Source organism: Haliotis cracherodii, unplaced genomic scaffold, assembly GCF_022045235.1.
Source record: "Haliotis cracherodii isolate W230 unplaced genomic scaffold, xgHalCrac1.p SCAF_54, whole genome shotgun sequence".
In the NCBI taxonomy this organism is placed as follows: Eukaryota; Metazoa; Mollusca; class Gastropoda; order Lepetellida; family Haliotidae; genus Haliotis; species Haliotis cracherodii.
Genome location: NW_027266313.1, coordinates 228,488 through 251,932, shown reverse-complemented (window position 1 = coordinate 251,932; position 23,445 = coordinate 228,488). Strand labels below are relative to the sequence as shown.

At 42.4% G+C, this 23,445-nt stretch overlaps 1 protein-coding gene across 3 annotated transcripts in view; it reads left to right on the top strand.

The window, feature by feature from the left end:
- The first annotated feature begins 238 nt into the window (after positions 1-238).
- LOC139444480 (cholinesterase-like) overlaps positions 239-23,445 on the top strand; it is a 46,251-nt gene continuing 23,044 nt past the window's right edge. The window contains exon 1 of one of the 3 annotated variants that reach the window (XM_071225441.1): positions 239-492. The gene's annotated coding sequence lies outside the window, so the exon portion shown is untranslated. Of the gene's footprint in view, positions 493-5,059; positions 5,148-19,825; positions 19,887-23,445 lie in introns of those variants that run through there. The other 2 variants (XM_071225439.1, XM_071225440.1) reach the window with 2 other exon arrangements.

Sequence of the window (23,445 nt, the reverse complement as noted above, 5' to 3'; positions counted from 1 at the left end):
TTATACGAAGTACTTACAGAAATAAAGAACATCATCGTAGCATATCCCCATCCCGAGCATCGCTTCTTTAAAAGACACGGCGCAGAGATACTTACATTCTCATCGTGCATGGTGGCTGAATGTAACTGCTTCTAGAATCCATTTGACGTGGTTTTCTACACTAAAACGCGTGCATCTGCGGGCCAAATAGTTGGTGTCGCACACAGCTGGAGATTGATTGTTTGTGATGGTGTTTGCGGCTTGAAGAACAGGGCCCGTGACAGCACAGCACGTACCGGGGACACTTTTCACAGACTCTGACAGCGCGCTATCCCCCATCAAGTGGCTAGTTTTTATATCAGTTGTCAAGCCTGCCTATGTGTAGCGAGAAACTACCTCAGTAGTGTGTGAGCTTTGTATTGTTTTCGAATGGTATCGCATCGCGGGGCCTGGTGAAGCTACGGTACCCCTGTCAGGATCCGACACCCCAAGAACGCTTAGTATTCACAGCAGGTAAGTCCGCGTTCATACTATTGTTAAAGAGGATTTGATTATAGATGTGGCATATAAGCACCTTTGGTGGCTTTGTGTTGACATTGCGTCAGTCAGAGGCGGGTGGGAGGCATGGTGGGGTGGGGTCGCGATAGATGTGGGGGGTCATGAAAAGGGTGGGGCACTGGAGTCCGCACCCACAGGTGAAAATGACATGTGCACGTGTCAATGATGCCCACGGAACTAATACAAACATTGTAAAATCTTATAAGCTAGAAGCTTCTCTGAACGCAACTCACTTGTTTCTTAATCAGCTCATGACTTTTAGAACCATTGTGTGATGCAAGAAGTTTATTTCCTACTATATGTCCAACTGGATCGCAAATGAGGTTTATTCTATAAACCTGCCCATAGGTTAGGGTACGACATTGTTATACATGTCATATATATGATATGCCCATCATATCTCCTGGATATCGGGCCTCTCTGAGTGGATATGCATATGCGTCACAATGCACAAGTGCATGTATATGTGCATGTATGGGTTTTTGGATACAATGTATCAGTTCGTAACAGTTGCGATACAAAGTCGTGGCACAATGTATCAGGTACCATGCAATCAATTACGACAAAATGTGTCAGTTATGATACAATCATTTACGGCGAAATGTGTCAGTTACGACTCAATCAATCCTGACACAATATGACTGTTACGATAGTCACTCTAAACGACTCTCTGCAATAATGTTAACCTTGACTAGGGTTATTTTAACTGACTAATCTGATATGGTCAGCTTCAAGTATTCGACACACGTGGCAAGACAACGTGTGTCCAGATCCCTTAACACGTGGTGCTTATTAGCGGGATTTTGTCCAACACCTTGACCTGTTGTTGAGAGCTTTCTGTAGGGTTGGTCAGCGACAGCTGACGTCGCGGGCCTAGACCATCACGTGGCGGGATTCCGTCCCCGATGGCCCGCCACAAGGTCGTATATCAGCCTCCACTTTGTTACTGTCATCGATCGACGACAATGGGTTGATGAAAACGCATCGTAATGGTTTTTTTCTTCCCCATCCTGCCGAATAGTCCATACGACTATCGATGGGTAGAGAACGCATGCCTGCGTATGTCAGACACGTAGTCGTTACGTATGTGAGCTACGTAGTCGTACGCCTAGAGGAATATGTGGATCAATCATAGGTGTCTTAAATTCTGACCTACATGTCGTAAGCCTACATGAAAGTACACAAATTACGACATGTCGTATGTCTATATTAAAGTATTGACATTACGACATGTCGTAAGTCTGAATGAAAGTACACAAATTACGACTCGTAAGTCTTTATTAAAGTATTGAAATTACGACATGTCGTATGTCTATATTTAAGTATTGACATTACGACATGTCGTAAGTCTGAATGAAAGTACATAAATTACAACTCGTAAGTCTATATTAAAGTACTGAAATTACGACATGTCGTAAGTCTATATTCAACTACTTACATTACGACATGTCGTAAATCTGTATGAAAGTACTGAAATTCCATGTCGTAAACCTAGTTTAAAGTACAGGAATCACGACATGTCGTAAGTCTATATTTAAGTACCGAAACAACGTTAAGGCGCACGTGTATATCTTACGGTATGCAAACCGCGACAGTCGTAGCTTTGGTATTCAGGCAGCGCGGTTGGTATACCAGTGCTTGATATCTCTATACAGGTTTCAATCTTTAATAGGAATAACAATCTTGGCATCTCAGATTTAAACGGGAAACACAACCTCAATCTATTTTCCTCTCGTCCTCATTTCATCAGCACCTTCCCCATCACACATCAACGTTTTGTAATAACCGGTTATGCCGTGTGACGTTGTTTTGTGGGGGTTTTGGTCGATAATCTTAGAATCAATTTCTGGTTGGCCAGTTGAATATGTTGAAGTTAACGAAGCATTCCGAGGATTCCGAAATGTTCCCCAGTAAGGAGTGGTACGGCTGCAATGGTGGTGACGTTAGTTAGGTCCTGTCATGATGATACTGACTGTACCATGACACATTGCTGACAGTGTCATGACACATTGCTGACAGTGTCATGACACATTGCTGACAGTGTCATGACACATTGCTGACAGTACCATGAAAAATTACTGACTGTGCCTTGAAATATGACTGACTCTTCTATGACATATTACTGATTATCGTGAAATATTGCTGACTGGTATGAAATATTGCTGACTGTGCCATCGAATGTTACTGACTGTTCCATGAAATATTACTGACTGTACCATGGAATATTGCTAACTGTACCATGAAATATTACTGACTGTACCATGAAATATTACAGACTGTGCCATGGAATATTGCTGACTGTACCATGAAATGTTACTGACTACCATGAAATATTGCTGACTGGTATGAAATATTGCTGACTGTGCCATGGAATATTGCTGACTGCGCCATGAAATATTACTGACTGTACCAGGAAGTATTACTGACTGTGCCATGAAATATTTCGGACTGTGCCATGAAATATTACTGACTGTACCATGAAATATTACTGACTGTGCCATGGAATATTACTGACTGTACCATGAAATATTACAGACTGTATCATGGAATATTGCTGACTGTACCATGAAATACTGCTGACTGTACCATGAAATATTACTGACTGTACCATGGAATATTACTGACTGTACCATGAAATATTACTGACTGTGCCATGGAATATTACTGACTGTACATTGAAATATTACTGACTGTATATTGGAATATTGCTGACTGTACCATGAAATATTACTGACTACCATGAAATATTGCTGACTGGTATGATATATTGCTGACTGTGCCATGGAATATTGCTGACTGTACCATAAAATATTACTGACTACCATGAAATATTGCTGACTGGTATGAAATATTGCTGACTGTGCCATGGAATATTGCTGACTGTACCATGAAATATCAGGTCAGGGAGCTTGACCACCCGATTCCGTTAGTGAGATATTACTGACTCTGCCATGAAATATTACTGACTGTGCCATTGACTATTATTAACTGTGCCATGAAATATTACTGACTGTGCCATGAAATATTGCTGATTTTACCATGAAATATTACTTACTGGGCTATGAAATATAATTGACTGTGCCATGAAATATTACTGACTGTGCCATGGAATATTGCTGATTTTACCATGAAATATTACTGACTGTGCTATGAAAATATAACAGAAAGTGCCATGAAATATTACTGACTGTTCCATTGATTTTTACTGACTGTGCTGTAAAATATTACTGACGGTGCCATGGAATATAACTGACTGTGCTATGAAATATTACTGACTGTACCATGAAATATTACTGACTGTGCCATTAAGTATTATTAACTGTGCCATGGAATATTACTAACTGTGTCATGGAATATTACTGACTGTGCCATTGATTATTTCTGACTGTGGTGTAAAATATTACTGACTGTGCCATGAAATATTGCTGACTGTGCTATGGAATAGTTCTGACAGTGCCATGAAATATTACTGACTGTGCTATATAATATTACTGACTGTGCCCTGGACTATTACTGACTGTGTCATGGAATATTACTGACTGTGCCATTGATTATTTCTGACTGTGGTGTAAAATATTACTGACTGTGCTATGAAATATTACTGACTGTGCCATATAATATTACTGACTGTGCCCTGGACTATTACTGACCGACATGAATACTGTGCTGATTCCTGGGTAGTAGAAGTGGATAGTAACTCACAATATCAATCACTTGATTGTCTGCAGGCCGACGTCGTGTAGTTGGAATATTGCTGACTACGGCGTTGAACATCAAACAAACGACTATGCCACGATGTGGCGGAATGTAGCTAAGATTACTCTGAACGGTCTGAAACATTCAAAGGTCACATGCAATACTAACCTAAATTTAAAAAAATGGTACTTGTTGTAAGGAATGAATGGCTCGAGATCAATACACTGCGTCTGTGTGGGGTATACAAGTTAGCCATTCGTGACCATCTCGTGTTATTCCGGTACAAGCCGAATAGCGGTTACGGAAAGGGGCGAGTGGTGACGAATGACATGCAGCAGAATGACATGCATCGGTAACGGTGTCTCAGAAGGCAAGCACTATAAACCCGGCATTAATCTGGACTAGTATCAATTCAAGCAGATATACACACATGTTATTCATGTAAGTCCAATTTTCTCTGACGCATCGTGAAACCCCAATTTACCTCAACTCAAATAGCCAGGACGTATAATCTGCAGTAGCCCGTCTACCGAACAGCTCTTGTTGGCAACGTCTATATGAATTGAAAGCACAACCCCTGACGTTCATGATTTGTTTACCCTGAACATCTCTCTCGTGACGAGTACTTTAGTTGACAGTATTCATAAAGCATTAATACATTCGGGGGAGATGGGGTGGGATTGGGGGGAGTGTGTGTGTGTGTGTTAGGGAGGGGGGGGGGGGGGGGGGGGGGGGGCAGTTGCCGTTGGCTGTTCCGATAGTTTTATGTCATGCGCTCACGGCTCGTTGAATACATAGGGGTGTTGTCCTTGGCTGGTGTTGCGTGTGTACATAGGTTGGCTCGCAACGAATGTTGAAAAACGGGTTGATCTGCTCCGCGCGTGGAAGGTCACAGGGGACATACGCAAAACACGGTAGGTCGAGACCCAACAAAACTTTTCCTGTAGCGTCTGCCTTTAAGCAATATAGTGAGATGTGACCCAGGGTTTAACGTCGCGTCCAAGATTATGGATTATGTTGCGTGTGCGTTTTTGGTTGTTTGTACTTATTCAGGCTAATGACCGCTTTGTTGTGCTAGCCCTCTGAGATACCATGCCACAGTTAAACATAAATAGCCCACTCAGACGATACACTGTCTCAGAGGCGACCAGTCGTTTTTTCTCCCAATGCCGAGCGTGGGCGGGGTAACAATAAGTTCCATCAGGTAGGACACGGCCGGGCATAGTCCTGCACCATGACCGTGGAATATATTTATTTTATGAAAAAATAATAATCTAGAAATGCATACAAAAGCAAGTCTAGCCAGCTCAAGCTAGCTCTATCCACACTCTGAAATCAGCATAGGGAATTTTTTTTTTTTTTTAGAGTCAAGAAGGATATTGTGTAATATAAGATTTCAGAGACTAAATGTTAGTCTAGGTCGGGCATCGAAGACCCGAGCTTCCGCTCTCTTCCCTACACTATGGTGATGTTTACAACACAGCTGACCCGTGGACAGAATAGGTCTTCAGCAACCCATGCTTGCCGTAAAAGGCGACTATGCGTGCCGTAAGAGGCGACTAACGGGATCGGGTGGTCAGCTCGCTGACATCGCGTCCAAATTGCTTGGATAAGTGCTCATGATGTCAATCACTGTGGTCCAGACTAGATTATTTACAGACCGCCGCCATATAGCTGGAATATTGCTGAGTGTGGCGTTAAACAACAAACACAAAGACAAACACAACATGGTGTCGCACGCTTCGTATATAGGTCAACAGATATATAAATACCCAGAGTGTCCGTGTTCGTGTTCAGTGTATTGTATTTAGAAGGCGATATTTCAACGCTTCTGTTTTTCGACGAAGATATGAAATGTCATAGCGATATTTCCAAGTCTGTGTACACGAGACATCGTGAAATGTCAGTTTGTTTTCATGACAGTTAATGGAGGTGCGGGGGCAGTTTGAGATGTGATTTGTTTATGACCCAATAGACTTAAAAAGTGAGAGGGGTGTGGTTTTACGCCGCTTTTAGCAATATTCCAGCAATATCACGGCGAGGGACACCAGAAATGAGCTTCACACGTTGTACCCATGTCGGAAATCGAACCCGGGTCTTCGGCATGGCGAGCGAACGCTTTAACCACCAGGCTACCTGACCGCCCCTAAACAGGCTTAAAAACAGTATCACTGTTACTTTTGGACATACGGTCATACACGGTGAGTGAGTGAGTTGGGTTTAACGCCGCTTTTAAAAGTATTCCAGTTATATCGCGGCGTGTCAGCTTAATGTTGGGGGAAAGCCCGAACGATGCAGGTCTCAGACGTTTACCACTTCAGTGAAACTCAAGAGCACGGATATGTTGCTGACAAACCTAGAAACATAATTGGGGCGAACAAGGATTCGAAACCACAATCATAATAGTAGGTTATGGCGTGCCAAAGGGACGCAACTCTAAACAGTGAATCAAATCGCCTCAGACGGCCGCGTCACCTGTGACTCCTGGCCATACACAGTGTGGAGTGGTACACTCAATGGTTTGAAGGTGTGTGTGTTATATCATCACTGTGATGAATCCCACGAGCTGGGGTATGGTAAATAATAATAATAATAATAATAATAATAATAATAATAATAAGAAGTGCATTTATAATGCGCCAGATTCCATTCACCAAGTGGATGCTCATAGCGCTACGCTATTATTACCCCGGTCAATGGATCAGTGAGCACTCGATTTTCATTCTCAGCTCCCTGGGGAGTATACAACCCAAGCTGCCTATGAGGCGCTAGAAGGTTAACAACCACATTACCATCTCATCCTACCGGGTACCCACTCACTGCTGGGTGAACAGAAACTAGACACTCTCAGGAGTCAAGCTGCTTAACGTGGTCAACCATCCAACTACTCTCCAAGACCGACGTTGCTGAACTTCAACTGATTTGTGATCTGTGCGCTGTGCACAGGACCACGTGCCACCACTGGTGCTAACAAACCTAGAAACCTGATCAGGGCGAACCGGGATTCGAACCTACGATCATAGGTTACTAGCTATAACGCCCAATGGACGCAACTCTGCACAGCTATATTGAGGCGCCTCAGACGTCTGGGCACCCGTGCCCCTACGCAACGTATAAATGAATCTAGTTCAGTTGAACTTTGTTCGTTTAATCAACACAGCTCCCTGTATTGGGGTATGGCTACCCCGAGTATATAGTATACCGGTATCGTCAATTGCAAATGCCCCGGATCTGAAGTATGTGTGGTGTGTGTGCGTATATATGGTATCATTGGGTGCTAATACGCTCTCGTTCGGGACCCGTAAAGATCCGGGGTAGAACAGGTCTTCAGCAACCCATTCTTGCTGTAATAGGTGATATGCTTGTCGTAAGAGGCGACTAACAGGATCGGGTGGCCACACTCGCTGACTTGTTTGATGCATGTCATTGTATCCCAGTTTCGTAGATCGATGTTCATGGTGTCAATCACTGGATCCTCTGGTTCAGAATCGATTATTTACAGACCGCCGTCATGTAGATGGAATATTGCTGAGTGTGGCGTTAAACAACGAACACACAAACATCTATCGGGATGTGTGTGGCACGTGGTCAGGTCACAGGTCACACATCAGGTGAAGCTGAGCAACGTCGGTGGCGGAGAGTAGTTGCATGGGGACCGCGTTCGATAATTTGACTTGTAAATAAAAGCTTCCAGGATTCCGGTCCTGTGCCACACTAAAACACATGTAGATCATGTGGTGATTTCTCAGGCAAGTAACTTTGTTCGAAATATGCCTCTATTCATTCAGTGAGTGGTGAGTGAGTTCGGTTTTACGCCGCTTTTAGCAATATTCCAGCAATATCACGGCGTGGGACACCAGACATGGGCTTCACACATTGTACCCATGTCGGGAATCGAACCCGGGTCTTCGTCGTGACGAGTTAATGCTTTAACCACTTGGCTACCCGACTGCCCCCTATTCATTCAGCGGGAAATGAGTGTCATGACAGAGGTGACTCTTAAACATCCCGGCCCTGTAGTTTTCCCCGGCGGCTGAGAATGAAAATGAAAACTTAATTTCATTAAAAAAATAAAATTAATAATAAAAATTTCATAAGGGTATATATCTGGCACCCGTTGACCGTATGATGTGTATTCCATGATAAAGGGAAGTTCAGCCGAGTAGGATGAGATGGTAATGTAGCTGTTAACCTTTTGGCGCCTCACAGGCACCTTGGGTTGTATACTCCCCAGGGAGCTGAGAATGAAAATCAAGTGCTCTCTGATCCATTGACCGGGGTAATAATAGTGTAGCGCTATGAGCATCCACTTGGTGAATGGAATCTGGTGCATTATAAATGCATTGTTATTATTATTAATTTGTTTTATATTATCATTATTATTATCATTATCATTATCATTATTATTATTATTATATCAACAATGATTAATCAACAAGAGTTTAAACTTTTAACGACGAGTGTTGATTTATTGTACATACTTCAGTGCAAAAGATTGAGTTTTCAGAAGTTTGGAAAAGTGATAGTTTCATTGCAGTGAACATAACGCTTGACATTTTGACGGAACTATTGTCTTACAAGAGTTACCTCCCCTCAAATTGTCTCCCCTAGACGTAAGCGTCTAGCCCGAACACAAACTGTTGACGTCCTTTTTACGTCAGTTCCACATTGATTAGGCAAAATAATGACAGATGGTCATTTATGGAGTTAATATCTTGGCCCTTTTTATTCTATTGATAATGTTTCGTTATAAATTGTTAATTTCTCATCAGTCGAGACAGTTCGGTTCGCAAAGCGCCTTTTTAGTTACATGACCAGCGTGTATTCTGTCGCCTACAGCAGCGGTCTCGTAGTTTTCAAGAAAAGTTTTGTTTTGGCGATGCCCTCTATCGGAGGATGAGGGTATATCGGCCGTTGTTGATAATACCTGCAACGCGGTATACCGGTATAGCGGTATCGTCAGTTGCCCGTGCTGTGCCCCGTACCGGTGGACAAGGGTATATCGGTCGTTTATAATAATACCCACACCGGTATACCGGTACAGGGGTACCGCATGTTGCTGTCATTATTACAAGATGTGCGTCTTAATCAATAACACAACCGGACACGGGCCACAATTAAGCAGATACACCAACAGTCGGCAGTATCGTGCATCGTGTTGATAGCGCCCTCAAGATACAACGTTATTACAACGCTCGGTGTGTTGAATTATTGATTACACTTTTGTTACTGTTCCTCATATGCCGATGGCGACTGCCAGACTGGAAGGTCTCAAGCTGTAAGAATAACACCGCTTGGGTCTATAATAACAATTACATGTACATTGCGTATTAAGTGGAAGCTCTTTCAAAACATCTTTACCTCTGATATTCCATACGTGCCGTGGTAATTCGACAATACTGTTACTGTGTGGATACAAATGCATCAGTGATACGTTTCGTAACATATTACTTGCACCTCAACAGTCACAGCGGGTTTAAAGGTCAGTTGAGTGGGTTAGGTTTAACGCCGCTGTGAACTGGATTCCATTTGTATCACGTCTTGTCAGCTTAATGAAATGCAGGCCTCAGACGTTTACCTCTTTGGTGAAATTTCCGAGCATGGGTATGGTGCTAAAAGACCTAGAAACAATCAGGGTGAACCGGAATTCTAACCCACGATCATCGGTTTCTGGTCAAGGGACGCAACTCTGCACAGCGAATTGCGGCGCATCAGACGAATAGGCCACCTTTGCCCAGACAGTTCAGTAGAATTGTATAATGTGAACATGGGAAACAAAAACAACACAACGATCACAATCATGACTTCTTTAGAGTGTTTCTGACAGCCAGAACTACCAGGACGTGTTACCATACCAGGGGGCCCATGTAGGTCAGAATCATACAAAATGTATTGATGATGATGTTATACAGATATGAACTGAATCGTCGCACTCTTGAGGTGTGGACATTTTCCGCTGGATAACGTGACGTTATTGCTGAGTCTCAGCGGGATGAGGCGAGAGTGGGGATGTAAGGACGGTCGGAAGATAGGAAGGGGATCTTCCCGAGGCAAGGGAGTTAACTGACTATAAAAGTTCAGTTTCCACCCTTGCGAACTAGGCTGAAATGTCTTGGCTCGACCCTGCCACCAGTGGCTATTACGAGTTATGCCCCTTTCATGTCCCTCCTATTGACCAATCAGATTCCACCTCTCATATCACTTGCATTTGCTTCAAACAAAATGGCGGCGCCCAGTCAAGACGATCTGATCGATAATTTATTTTGAAATAAAACGTTTCTTTCTCAAAAAGCGCATCAAATCACGTGAGCACCTTGATAAGAAACACGAAAAGATTTGTAAAATATCTGTTGAAGACGAATTGGCGGTGCACATCGTTTGCAAATCTTGCAGTCGACTGAAATCTGCACGTGAGTTTACGAACCGGATGTTGATTTCGTAAGGCGATTTGATTGGACTATGCATAGACTCACAAAACTATAACTCCATAAATCCAGTTTAGTTAGGCAAGGGTGGAAGCTAGACTTTCATTGACAGTTAACTCCCTTGCCTCCGGGAGGAGGATGGAGTGAGAGAAGGAGGAAGAGAAAGAATGGACGAGGGAAGAGGGGTGGGTATTTGTGTTGTCACATTACTTGTGAAGTCTCAGGATCAATGCAGAGGCAGTGTAATCCCATGAGATCCTAAACAGCTTAGTATAGTGCCTTTGAAGGAAATATACTAATAGTTATGACTTGGTATAATCAGGATTTTAATTTACGATGATTCCTGCCCATTTGACGCGAATTGTATCCGGTCCTGTTTTAATGCACCAGAGCTAGTATAATCAGGATTTCACTTTGCGATGATTCCTGTACATTTGACGCGAATTGTATCCAGTCCTGTTTTAATGCACCAGAGCTAGTATAATCAGGATTTTACTTTGCGATGATTCCTGTACATTTGACGCGAATTGTATCCGGTCCTGTTTTAATGCACCAGAGCTAGTATAATCAGGATTTCACTTTGCGATGATTCCTGTACATTTGACGCGAGTTGTATCCAGTCCTGTTTTAATGCACCAAAGCTAGTATATTCAGGATTTCACTTTGCGATGATTCCTGTACATTTGACGCGAGTTGTATCCAGTCCTGTTTTAATGCACCAGAGCTAGTATAATCAGGATTTCACTTTACGATGATACCTGTACATTTGACGCGAATTGTATCCGGTCCTGTTTTAATGCACCAGAGCTAGTATAATCAGGATTTCACTTTGCGATGATTCCTGTACATTCGACGCGAGTTGTATCCAGTCCTGTTTTAATGCACCAGAGCTAGTATAATCAGGATTTCACTTTGCGATGATTCCTGTACATTTGACGCGAGTTGTATCCAGTCCTGTTTTAATGCACCAGAGCTAGTATAATCAGGATTTCACTTTGCGATGATTCCTGTACATTTGACGCGAATTGTATCCGGTCCTGTTTTAATGCACCAGAGCTAGTATATTCAGGATTTCACTTTACGATGATTCCTGTACATTTGACGCGAGTTGTATCCAGTCCTGTTTTAATGCACCAGAGCTAGTATAATCAGGATTTCACTTTACGATGATTCCTGCCCATTTGACGCGAGTTGTATCCAGTCCTGTTTTAATGCACCAGAGCTAGTATAATCAGGATTTCACTTTGCGATGATTCCTGTACATTTGACGCGAATTGTATCCAGTCCTGTTTTAATGCACCAGAGCTAGTATAATCAGGATTTTACTTAGCGATGATTCCTGTACATTTGACGCGAATAGTATCCGGTCCTGTTTTAATGCACCAGAGCTAGTATAATCAGGATTTTAATTTACGATGATTCCTGTACATTTGACGCGAAATGTATCCAGTCCTGGTTTCAATGCACCAGAGCTAGTATAATCAGGATTTCACTTAACGATGATTCCTGCCCATTTGACGCGAATTGTATCCAGTCCTGTTTTAATGCACCAGAGCTAGTATATTCAGGATTTCACTTTGCGATGATTCCTGTACATTTGACGCGAATTGTATCCAGTCCTGGTTTCAATGCACCAGAGCTAGTATAATCAGGATTTCACTTAACGATGATTCCTGTACATTTGACGCGAATTGTATCCGGTCCTGTTTTAATGCACCTGAGCTAGTATAATCAGGATTTCACTTTGCGATGATTCCTGTACATTTGACGCGAATTGTATCCAGTCCTGTTATCAATGCACCACAGCTAGTATATTCAGGATTTTAATTTACGTTGATTCCTGCCCATTTGACGCGAAATGTCTGGTTTTCAATACACCAGAGCCAACACATCATGTCTTGTCAGTATTAACAGCAAACAGATGGTAACCAACTAAACCGACCTCTGTGTACATTCGCAAAAGAAATTTCATATGTTTTAACTGTTCATGACAAGATGACCATGGCGTTGGCCAAGATTTACATTTATTTATGATTTCGTCAAGGGGCTAAATAAAAGCATTTTATATTAAAGGTAGTCTTACGATCGGAATATTCATTCGAACCTCATTGACTCGAGCTCATGGGAGCAGACAAATAGTTCGACTTATCCGAAATTCGACTCGATCTCATTACCGTCTGTCCAAGCCATCATACAACATAACCATACCACACCGTGTATGTTATGTAACAAACATTTTTATGATACGAAATAACCAATAAAAGCATTTTTCATACCTACATTTATGCATCTATATGCATTTGATTCATATCAATGGCTTTTTATGACTTAATATGACTCATATAATCAAACGACGTACCAGTGAAGGTCCGGGATAGAATAGGTCTTCAGCAACTCATGCTTGCCGTAAAAGGAGACTATGCTTGTCGGAAGAGGCGACTAACGGGATCAGGTGGTCAGACTCGCTTACTTGGTTTATGCATGTCATCGCATCACAATTACGTAGATCGATGCTCATGATGTCAATCACTGGATTGTCTGGTCCAGACTCGATTATTTACAGACCGCCTTCATATAGCTAGAATATTGCTGTTTGCGGCGTTAAACAACAAACAAACGTATCGGGTCATTTTTGTTAACTTATTTTTAACTCGTGAGACTTTTCATTGACTTCGAGACAACCGAGAATTTGACACATCCGAGTTGTTTTTTTCAATAATGTTTGTAATCCTAATGACAAGAACCATATGGATTTCAGCAGAAATACCATATCAGTAAAACAAGTGTTTGACGTTACCAAAAAGTAGGATTCAGTCAGACTCAAGTGGTATCTGTAATATCATCTGATGATGTAGACACAGAAGACAAATACATGCTGTACCATTCCACCCCGAGGCTCTTAGTCTTTCCCCGGGCGACCTGCCACGCCTACAGATACTTAACACCTGCAGGAGATCTGCCGGAACTATCAGTGACTATCAATATCAGAAACCGTGTTCAAAGTGTTATTATTTTTTAATCGAAATTTATATACTCCATTTGTTTTGTTCCATCGACCTTTATACTAATCAGTTACAATCTACCTGTTTGACTTGATTAGGTTCGTAAATATCATTCTTAAATCGAAGTTGGGAAAAAACAAGAAACGACGTCATCAACCCAATGACCCAATGATTTGGACGTATGTTTCACGGGACGTTGAGTTTGTTCTAGTAGTGAAGGGGCGGTGGGGTAGCCTAGTGGTTAAAACGTTCGCTCGTCGCGCTGAAGACCCGGGTTCGATTCCCGACAAGGGTACAATGTGTGAAGCCCATTTGTGGTGTCCCCCGCCGTGATATTGCTGGAATATTGCTAAAAGCGCCGCAAAACCATACTCACTCACTAACTCTCGTAGTGGATAAAAACAAGTATGTTTATTTTCTTAGTAAGTAAACGCTCAAAGATTCACTGTTAACACAACCTGCAAATAACGGTTCCCCAGGACATGGCGATATGATAGATAACAGTAAAAATATATTTTTAAATTAACATTTGAAATATCACAGAACGAAATATGATTAAATAAATATGTGCATATCGCGGACGTGAAAAGGGCAGCGCCTACGTTGCCGATTCTTTTGAAAAATTGTTGGAATATGTGAAGTAGAGTGAATGAACTGTCTCGAACAAACTAATTAAAGTTAACGGCGAAACCATTTAACCACCCAAGTATATTCATGGCATAACGAACCTTTCTTAATCATCAAATTCTGCAAAATTTGTTTGATTGTTTGTTGGTTAACGTTGCACTCAGCAATATGTCAGCTATATGACGGTGGTCTGTATATAATCGAGCCTGAACCAGACAATCCAGTGATTGACATCAAGCAAGTCAGCGCGCCTGACCACCCGATCCCGTTAGTCACAAGTGTAGTCGCCTTTTACGGCAAGCATGGTTGCTGAAGACCAATTCTAACTCGGATCGTCACCGGATAATAACGTTGCAATGATATTATGATTGAAACAAATACATTGTGTACATGCGTTAATGGGGTTTAACGAAATGGGGTTTAACGTCGCGTTCAACATCACTGCACTTATGTAGCGACGTGGGTGGGTTGCTGCTTGTATTATGATGCAGCCACGGATGGAACCATCTTCCTTCCGCTCGCAGGACAGACGCTCAAAGCACTATACCGCAGAGTAGTGTAGTAGTTTAAAGCGGGGAGTAGATAGTAAAGGTCCGTCAAAATATCGTAAGTGTATGAGTTTCCTTCAACACTGGGGGCGGTCGGGTAGCCTAGTGGTTAAAGCGTTAGCTCGTCACGGGTTCGATTCCCGACATGGGTACAATGTGTGAAGCCCATTTCTAGTGTCCCCCGCCGTGATATTGCTGGAATATTGCTAAAAGCGGCGTAAAACCTCACTCACTCTCTCACTCACTGCATTGGAAAGACAAAGTATTGACACCGAAACATCGTCTTTACAGTATTACAGAAGTTGTCATCCATATATTGTGTCTACTTTGTCATCCGTCAACTTCTAAGTAATTCCTATCAAACAATGCATTGAAAAGGTTTGGTTTCGTTTTTAGTACATCCAGTTAGCTATTATACGGGAACAAGTCTTGGAGTAGTGAAGGCCTAAGACGTTTGCCACTTTGGTGAAACCCACGATCATGAATGTGGTGCAAACCTAGAAATGTAATAAGTGTCATTTATGGGTTCGAACCCACAGTCATAGGAATGTGATTTGCCTGGATGAAACGCTTGTCAAGCCTTAGACGATCGACGTTCGCTCGCGCCATGAAGGCCCGGGTTCGACTCCCCACATGTGTGCAATATGTGAAGCCTATTTCTTGAGTCCCTCACTATGATATTGCTTGAATATTGGTAAAAGCAGCGTACAACCTAACTCACTCACTCACTTAGACGATCGGGGGCGGTGTGGTAGCCTAGTGGTTAAAGCGTTCGCTCGCCGAAACCCGTGTTCGACTCCTCACTTGAGTACAATATGTGAAACCTATTTCTTGTGTCCCCGCCGTGATATTGCTGGATTATTACTAAAGCGGTGTACCACCCAACTCGCTACCTTAGACGATCCACCAGTGAAGATCCGGGGTAGAATAGGTCTTCAGCTACCAATGCTTGTCATAAAAGGTGACTATGCTTGTCGTAAGAGGCGACTAACGGGATCGGGTGGTCAGGCTCGCTGACTTGGTTGATGCATGTCATCGTATCCCAATGCTCCTAAAGTAAATCACTGGATTGTCTGGTCCCTACTCGATTAATTACAGACCGCCGTCATACAGTTGGAATAGTTCCGAGTGCGGCATTAAACAACAAACAAACAAACAAACACTAACACGAACGGCCACTCGTATCCTATATAGATACGATCCTGCTAATGTTTATAGACCAAGGATTGTGATCCTGCCCCTCACACTATAAGGAGTCAGCTCCTTGAACCACAAGGAGATCTATCTCATAACAAGATGGTGGAATACCCCAAGGAACCCACCCGCCTGTACCCGAACGAGACTGTCAACCACTTGACACCCTTTGTCATCGCATGGCACACCTCTCCTTCACGTCTTCAGTTACAAGTATACATCGGCAATTCTTGTACGAATTAAAGTACAGATCAATACGCCATACATATATTATTGGATGACCTTTCAAACATCGCCTTGGGCTTGCCTCTTGCCTTTAGACCGAGAACCGACGAGTGTTCGGCGAGTGGGCAAATACAACCAGCCGGGGGGTCACTCATGTTTGTTGTCAGTGGTAGTGGAGTCTCTCGTTGTTGGGAAGAACCTTGTTTCAATCGTTCAATGCGATAAGTACAATCAAAAGTTCGTTCAGTTTGATATCTCCGATGCAGGGGGGGTGGGGGGTGGGGGGTCATGGCACTAAGTCATGGGGCTTATTGTATACCTTCTAGTAAATAGTTGCTTTTGTAGTCAATTTTAATGAATTAATGTTGTTAATATATCAATGCGGATATTAACCCCGAGCAGTTATAATTAAGTAAGCGCGTATATAGACAAACAGACAGACAGACAGACAGACGGACGGGCGGACGGACAGAGAGACAGGCAGAGAGACAGACAGACAGACAGAGTGTTCATTTGCGTCTCTCCTCACAAAACATATTTACAAAGATACATATGACAGAACATACAAGAGAGCCACCCGTTAAGGGTAACGAGAGACTTAAAATATATCACAGTATGTACAGCATAAATATATTAGTGTAAAAGAGGTACAGTAAACTACGGTTATAACGAACCCAAAGGGGCCACTAATTTTAGTTCGTTATAACCGTAGTTTACTGTTTATATATTTTACTAGGGGTCACTAACCAAATATAATATTTTGTTACTTTGTTAGAGAATTAAGCAGGTTTTGGCTGTACAATATACATAATATTTAAAATAAAATAAGTTTTTAGTATTACATAACGGTAGGAAGTTGAGATAGTTTACCATATATACAGCAGTGGCAGGGACAAAAAAAATAAGTTCGTAATATCCGTCAGTTCGTTATAAGCGTGGTCGTTATAAACGTAGTTTACTGTTTATATATTTTACTAGGGGTCACTAACCAAATAAAATATTTTGTCTTTGTTAGAGAATTAAGCAGGTTTTGGCTGTACAATATACATAATATTTAAAATAAAATAAGTTTTTAGTATTACATAACTGTAGGAAGTTGAGATAGCTAAAACTGACCTTTTCGTAACTATAAACTTCACGCAAATCATCCTACAATCAAGCAATACGTTCATTACAGTCACACACTCTTTCACTCACGGTTTGTTTGTAAAGGGGCGTACAGGTGTTCTTTTAAGTCAGCACACTCCCTTTAAATAAAAACAATTGATAGTTTAACATGAATACCCAACACGCGTGCACGTGTGTGTGTGTGGCTGCTTGTACTAGTCCGGACTGATGCCGATTTATAGTGCTAACTGAGATACCATGCCGCAGTTTAACATGAATACCCCACTCAGACACAGTATACTGACTCCGAGCCGGCCAGTCCTTGTTTTAGCCCCTTAATGCCGAGCGCCAGGCAGGGAAACAACAAGTACCATCTCTTCACTTCTTTTGAAATAACGGCCGAGCATTTAACCACAGACCTCAACTCTCCGGACAGGCATAAAAAATATATCTTTCTCATCAAACGCCAATAAAAAAAGACAAATCCACAGTCTTACAATTAGTCTGAGTAACAGATACATAAAATTTTGCACTAAAACATGGCCGCGTCGTTAGGCCAGGGAGTGTGTAGCCTCTATTCCCAGCCGGGCGATATCGGCTTGACAGGACAAATGTTAAAACTATTCGTTCTGAAATATTTAAACGTTATTAATCGCCCAGGATAGATATTTACCTTGCATTTTTGTTACGACAATGAAAAATAATTTATGAGCTTTTCGTCGTCATGCGTTACGAAAATGGAGAATGTCGAATATGTTATTTAAAACGAGCACTGAGTCTAATTACCCAATCCTTCAGTTAGCTCCTACGACAAAGCATAAGTTGCTAGGGGCATATCATCTTTCCCGGAGTCCCCTTTTGATCTACAGTAGGTAAGTGAATGTGCAGTAAAGTAACTATCTATTGTTCTACAATGTGTGCGAATTACTTATTAATGACGCGGCAACCTTGACATATTCCCTTGAAAACATGGAGATACTGCGGAAAACGCATGTATAATGCAGTCTCAAAGCTCTAATCTAATCGATAATGTGAAATGGTGGGGTGAAATTGAGTTTAACGTCGCGTCCAATATTATTGCACTTATGCGTGCACGTGTGTGTGTGTGGCTGCTTGTACTAGTCCGGACTGATGCCGATTTATTGTGCTAACTGAGATACCATGCCGCGGTTTAACATGAATACCCCACTCAGACACAGTATACTGACTCCGAGCCGACCAGTCCTTGTTTAAGCCTCTTAATGCCGAGCACCAGACAGGGTAACAACAAGTACCATCTTTCAACGTCTCGTGGTATCGAACCCCGGACCTTCCGCTCTCCGTGCGGACGCTCTACCACTAGACCACGGAGGCGGTCTAATCGATAATGTGTCCATCAATGAACATATCATTGTGCCGTTATGTATATGACAATTGAGTAGAAACTATATTACCTCTATTCTTCCTTGCATTATTCTGGGGGGACCCGGGAAGTCCCTGGGTAGCTATAGAATAGGTCTTCAGCAACCCATGTTTTGCGTAAAAGGCAACTGTGCTTGTCGGAGGAGGCGACTAACGGGATCGGGTGATCAGACTCGCTGACTTGGTTGATGCATGTCATCGTATCCCAATTGCGTGGATCGATGCTCATGATGTCAATCACTGCATTGTCTGGTCCCGACTTCGTTTATTTGCAGACCGCCGTCATATAGCTGGAATATTAGAGCGAGCCGGCGTTAAACAGCAATCAAACAAAATGTATTATTGTGACATTAACGTTTGAGACCCACACATTTCCTGGCGAATATCTAAACTTTCAAATAAGCTGATGAGAGTGATAGTTTCACCTGTCAAAACATACACGACTTGTTTCCCCTTCATCAATAATAAGACAGGAACAGCACAGCGACTGAATTTCATATTTTGATTTCATTCCCCGCGAAAGAGAGCCAACGAATAGGTCCTTGGTCCTCTTTATTGTTTCCTTGTCAACACAGAATGAGAATGGCTTTTCTCAATATTACTATCATATCACGAGAGATGTAAAATTCGCTTATTTGTACACAAACAGAAGTAGCTTTATTAAACCAGTGTTCCGCTGACGCTAGACTAACATCTAGTCTCTGAAATGAACATACCGTACAGAAAAAACAGTTGTTCAGTTATCTTAATAAAATTATAATTAAAGGGAGCCCAGTGACTCTCTTCATTACTGCAGTAATCTAGACTTGCCAAACATAATGGACTTGCATGGGCTGTATTTGATAACAAAAATAAATTATTATTTGTATCAGGGTCTGTAAGACAGACTAGTCTGACAGTAAGCTTATAACACTAGTACTGTATTGACTATTTAGCTTGTTCCTCGGTTTTAAGTACATGTGCTCGTGAATGCAGAATAATACCAGTAGGTCGGCGTTACTCCCACACATCAGGGGTTAATCCCACGTACTTTCCCTCCCTCCCACCTCGCTCTCACTGGTGGCGGCAATCTGCACGTGCAACACAACTCCCTAAGACTCGGATATAACTTTGCAAGATAGAAGGTAAGCTTCTTATTTTAATCTCGTCAGATCATAGAGATACGTTTGCTTTCCAATATAAAAAAAAGATTCAGCTTAATAGGAAGGTTCCTTTCAAGGACATCGCTTAAGTCAACAATGTAATACTAGTACTAGAGCGAGCACTGGACCCAGTATTGCTTAACAAGTAAACAATCGGAGACGTTCTAGATGCAGCTTAAATCGACATCTCGGCGTTAATCAATGTTGTACGGTGTATTCAGCTCGATCGGAAAGATTTGGATATATTCAAAGCATGTTCAAACCACGCATGGCAATTGTACCCAAATTGATTTTTGGTAGAGAAAGTGAGCATTTTCACAGATGCATGAAATGTAATTTACGATCAGCCAATGGCACCTTCCTTACATTTTCAGTACAATCAAATTTCGATTTTAAGAAACAGTTATTTCGTTAATTTCAGGATTATTTCAGAACAGAAAATCAATACTGATCTGTTGTCATAATACCATGCACATTGGCGTTGGGGCGAGTGGAATTGTTGTAGAAGTAGGCCCATGTTGCGTGTACCCAGATCTGTTATTTCAAACAGGACCTCGCCAACGCGTGGGGTAGTCAAGCACGGATACAGTGCTTTTTAAAGGATTTGTGCATTTTGCTATTTGATAATTTCCGTTCAGCAATCGTGTAATATTTTTGAGAACATACGCCAAATGGATATGTCAAAGAATTGTTATACGTATTCGTTTGTATATTCAAGAACCTAGTTAAAATATATTGATGTTTAGAAATGTTTGGAAAGGGGTCTTCACACCCGACTTCCCTCTGGCTTCACTATTGTTTCTACAGTGACGATGACGAAGAAGAAGATGTATATTTCTCATGAATCACGATGGTGACAAAGAGATTTTTAACGCCGCTTTTAGCAATATTCCAGCAATATCAAGGTGGGGGACACCAGAAATGGGCTTCACATATTGTACCCATGTCGGGAATCGAACCCGGGTCTTCGGCGTGACGAGCGAACGCTTTAACCAGAAGGCTACCCTACCGCCCCGCGTAAATTATGAGATATATACAATCAACAGTCTTCTATTGACAGGATATCTTTAAATAAATTATGATGGTGACAGTGTGAAGTCAGGCTATACGGCTATAGAGTGTGATCGTTCGTCCACATTCGAGGTTTATTACTTCATATATACCAGGAAAAGTTATAAACGCGATTCAACATTTTATTGAAAAGTCATTTTTTAATCGGTATCGCTTTCCATCACTATCGCTCGCATGGTCTGTGGCAGTTGACATCGAATTGATCTACAGGTTCATTTGTAAGCCTACATCCTCTTTCAAGTTGAAATTCCAGATTTCATACGCCAATGCTTTCTTAGTAAATGGTTCAGGTCAAACAAACCTATTTTATATAACGGAATGTGGACGTTTGTCAACAAGGAGAGGTGTGGTGAAATTGGGTTTAACGCCCCTTTCAGAAATATTTCACACATGCAGCGTCGTACATGCATGTACACACTTGTGACTGTTTGAACCTGTCCTGACTTGCCCGTTTTATAGTTCTAGCCCACTGGGATACCGTGTACAGTTTAACACGGGTACCCCTCTAAGACACAGTATACTTGTTTTAGTCCCTTTATGCCGAGCACCGGGCAGAGTAGCAACAACTACCGTCATTAAACGTCTTTTGGCGTAACGCGGCCGGGGATCGAACCCCGGACCTTCCGCTCCCATGTCAGAAGCTGTGTCTACTGGACCACGAATGCCGAGGTGGACAGAGGGATCAGAACGAACATGACCATACCACTACCCTTGGTTCCACGGGCTATGTAATTATTTAGTATCCATGCTTATTGCGCACGACGTCGGCGATTCTAAAGCAATTCTTGATCAAAGCTGCCATGGAACGGCTTAAATGCCGAAACCTGCCTTCCGTGTGAGCCTTGAACCGTTAATAAGGAAATGGTCGATTATCGCATGAACTGTGCTCCTTTCTACCAACGCACACTTCTTGTTACGCTCACCACCGGTGAAACCAGTTTAGCCGCCGTCTTATCTGTGATATGCAAATTGGTGATTACCCTTTGCCACTAATAGGAGTAATGTGAGTTTTAAGTGTAGATATGCGAGAATGACGCTGACTTTGTATGTAAATATCTTTGGCAGGGTTCATCTGGGCGTTTAAGCTTCAAAGAACTGGGATAAGGAGTAATTACCTCCCCTTGCCCCGCCGCGCTGACGGCGAGATCTCGTTAGCAGCGACGGGAGTAATTAAACAATATCTTGCTTGGCTGCTTCTTGACTTTGTTTACAAACACGCGCGCTTCTCCCACCCTGACCCCCAACCCAGTAGGATTAAACACATTATGCTTCAAGGGAGTTCAAACATCGAGGAATCAATTCCCACAGCTTTGACCGCGAGATTGTCTGTTTCCCCTAAACACTGATTGCAGGGATATAACGTGATTATACTATGGCTGTTGAGCCTTGACTGAATCAAAATAACGTTCTTCCTGGGGAGCTATGCTTTGGTCTGGTATACGTCTGTAAGAGCTCTGTGGTTTGTAAAACCGCCTCCGTGGTCTAGTGGTAGAGCGTCCGCCCGGAGAGCGGAAGGTCCGGGGTTCGATCCCCGGCCGCGTCATAACAAAAGACGTTAAAAGATGGTACATGTTATTATCCTGTCTGGTGCTCGGCATAAAGGGGCTTAAACAAGGACTTGTTGGCTCGGGGTCAGTATACTGTGTCTGAGTGGGGTATTCATGTTTATCTGCGGCATGGTCTCTCAGTGAGCTAGCACTGTAAATCGGCATCAGTCCGGACTAGTACAAGCAGCCCCACAAACACACACACGTACATGTACGTAGCTATATAACGCACGCGACGTTAAACCCCATTTCACTCACCTTGCCTGCGCTCTGTAAGTGAGTGAGGGAGTATGGTTTTACCCTGTTTTCACAAGTATTCCTTGGGCCTCCAGAAATGGGCTTCAAGCTTTGAACCTTGGGAACAAACCCGTGATGATGCGAGATAGAATAGGTCTTCAGCAACCCAAGCTTGCCGTAAAAGGCAACTATGCCTCTCGTAAGAGCGACTAACGGGCGCAGCCACTCATGGTTTATTCTCCCTGCAGTATTTAATTGTACGATAAACAACAACCGCGAATCATTTAATTCTTATTTGAGACATCAACGTTATGTACAGCTTCTTTAAGGATTAAAGCTTCTTTAAGGATTCAATGTACAAGCTTTAGAACAAATATTAACCTCTATTAAATAATGATGACTCCCGAAAAAGAATCCGACCTCGGCAATGTCTGACAAGTCCATTTAATGCAAAGGTGGATATTTGCCGCATATAATCACAATCCTTACGTCGATTACCAGTACCTTTTCTCCCAATACCGAATGTCATATCTCTCCGGGTTTTGGAAGCGTTCGTTCGGCCATCGCGTTTATCTGCGATGCCTTGCTACATCTATGGGGAACATTTCGCTTGATACTCGCCTCTCAAAAATAACGCCGTCAAACATACGAGTTGCGAGCGCATGTTCGATCTCCTGAAATGACGT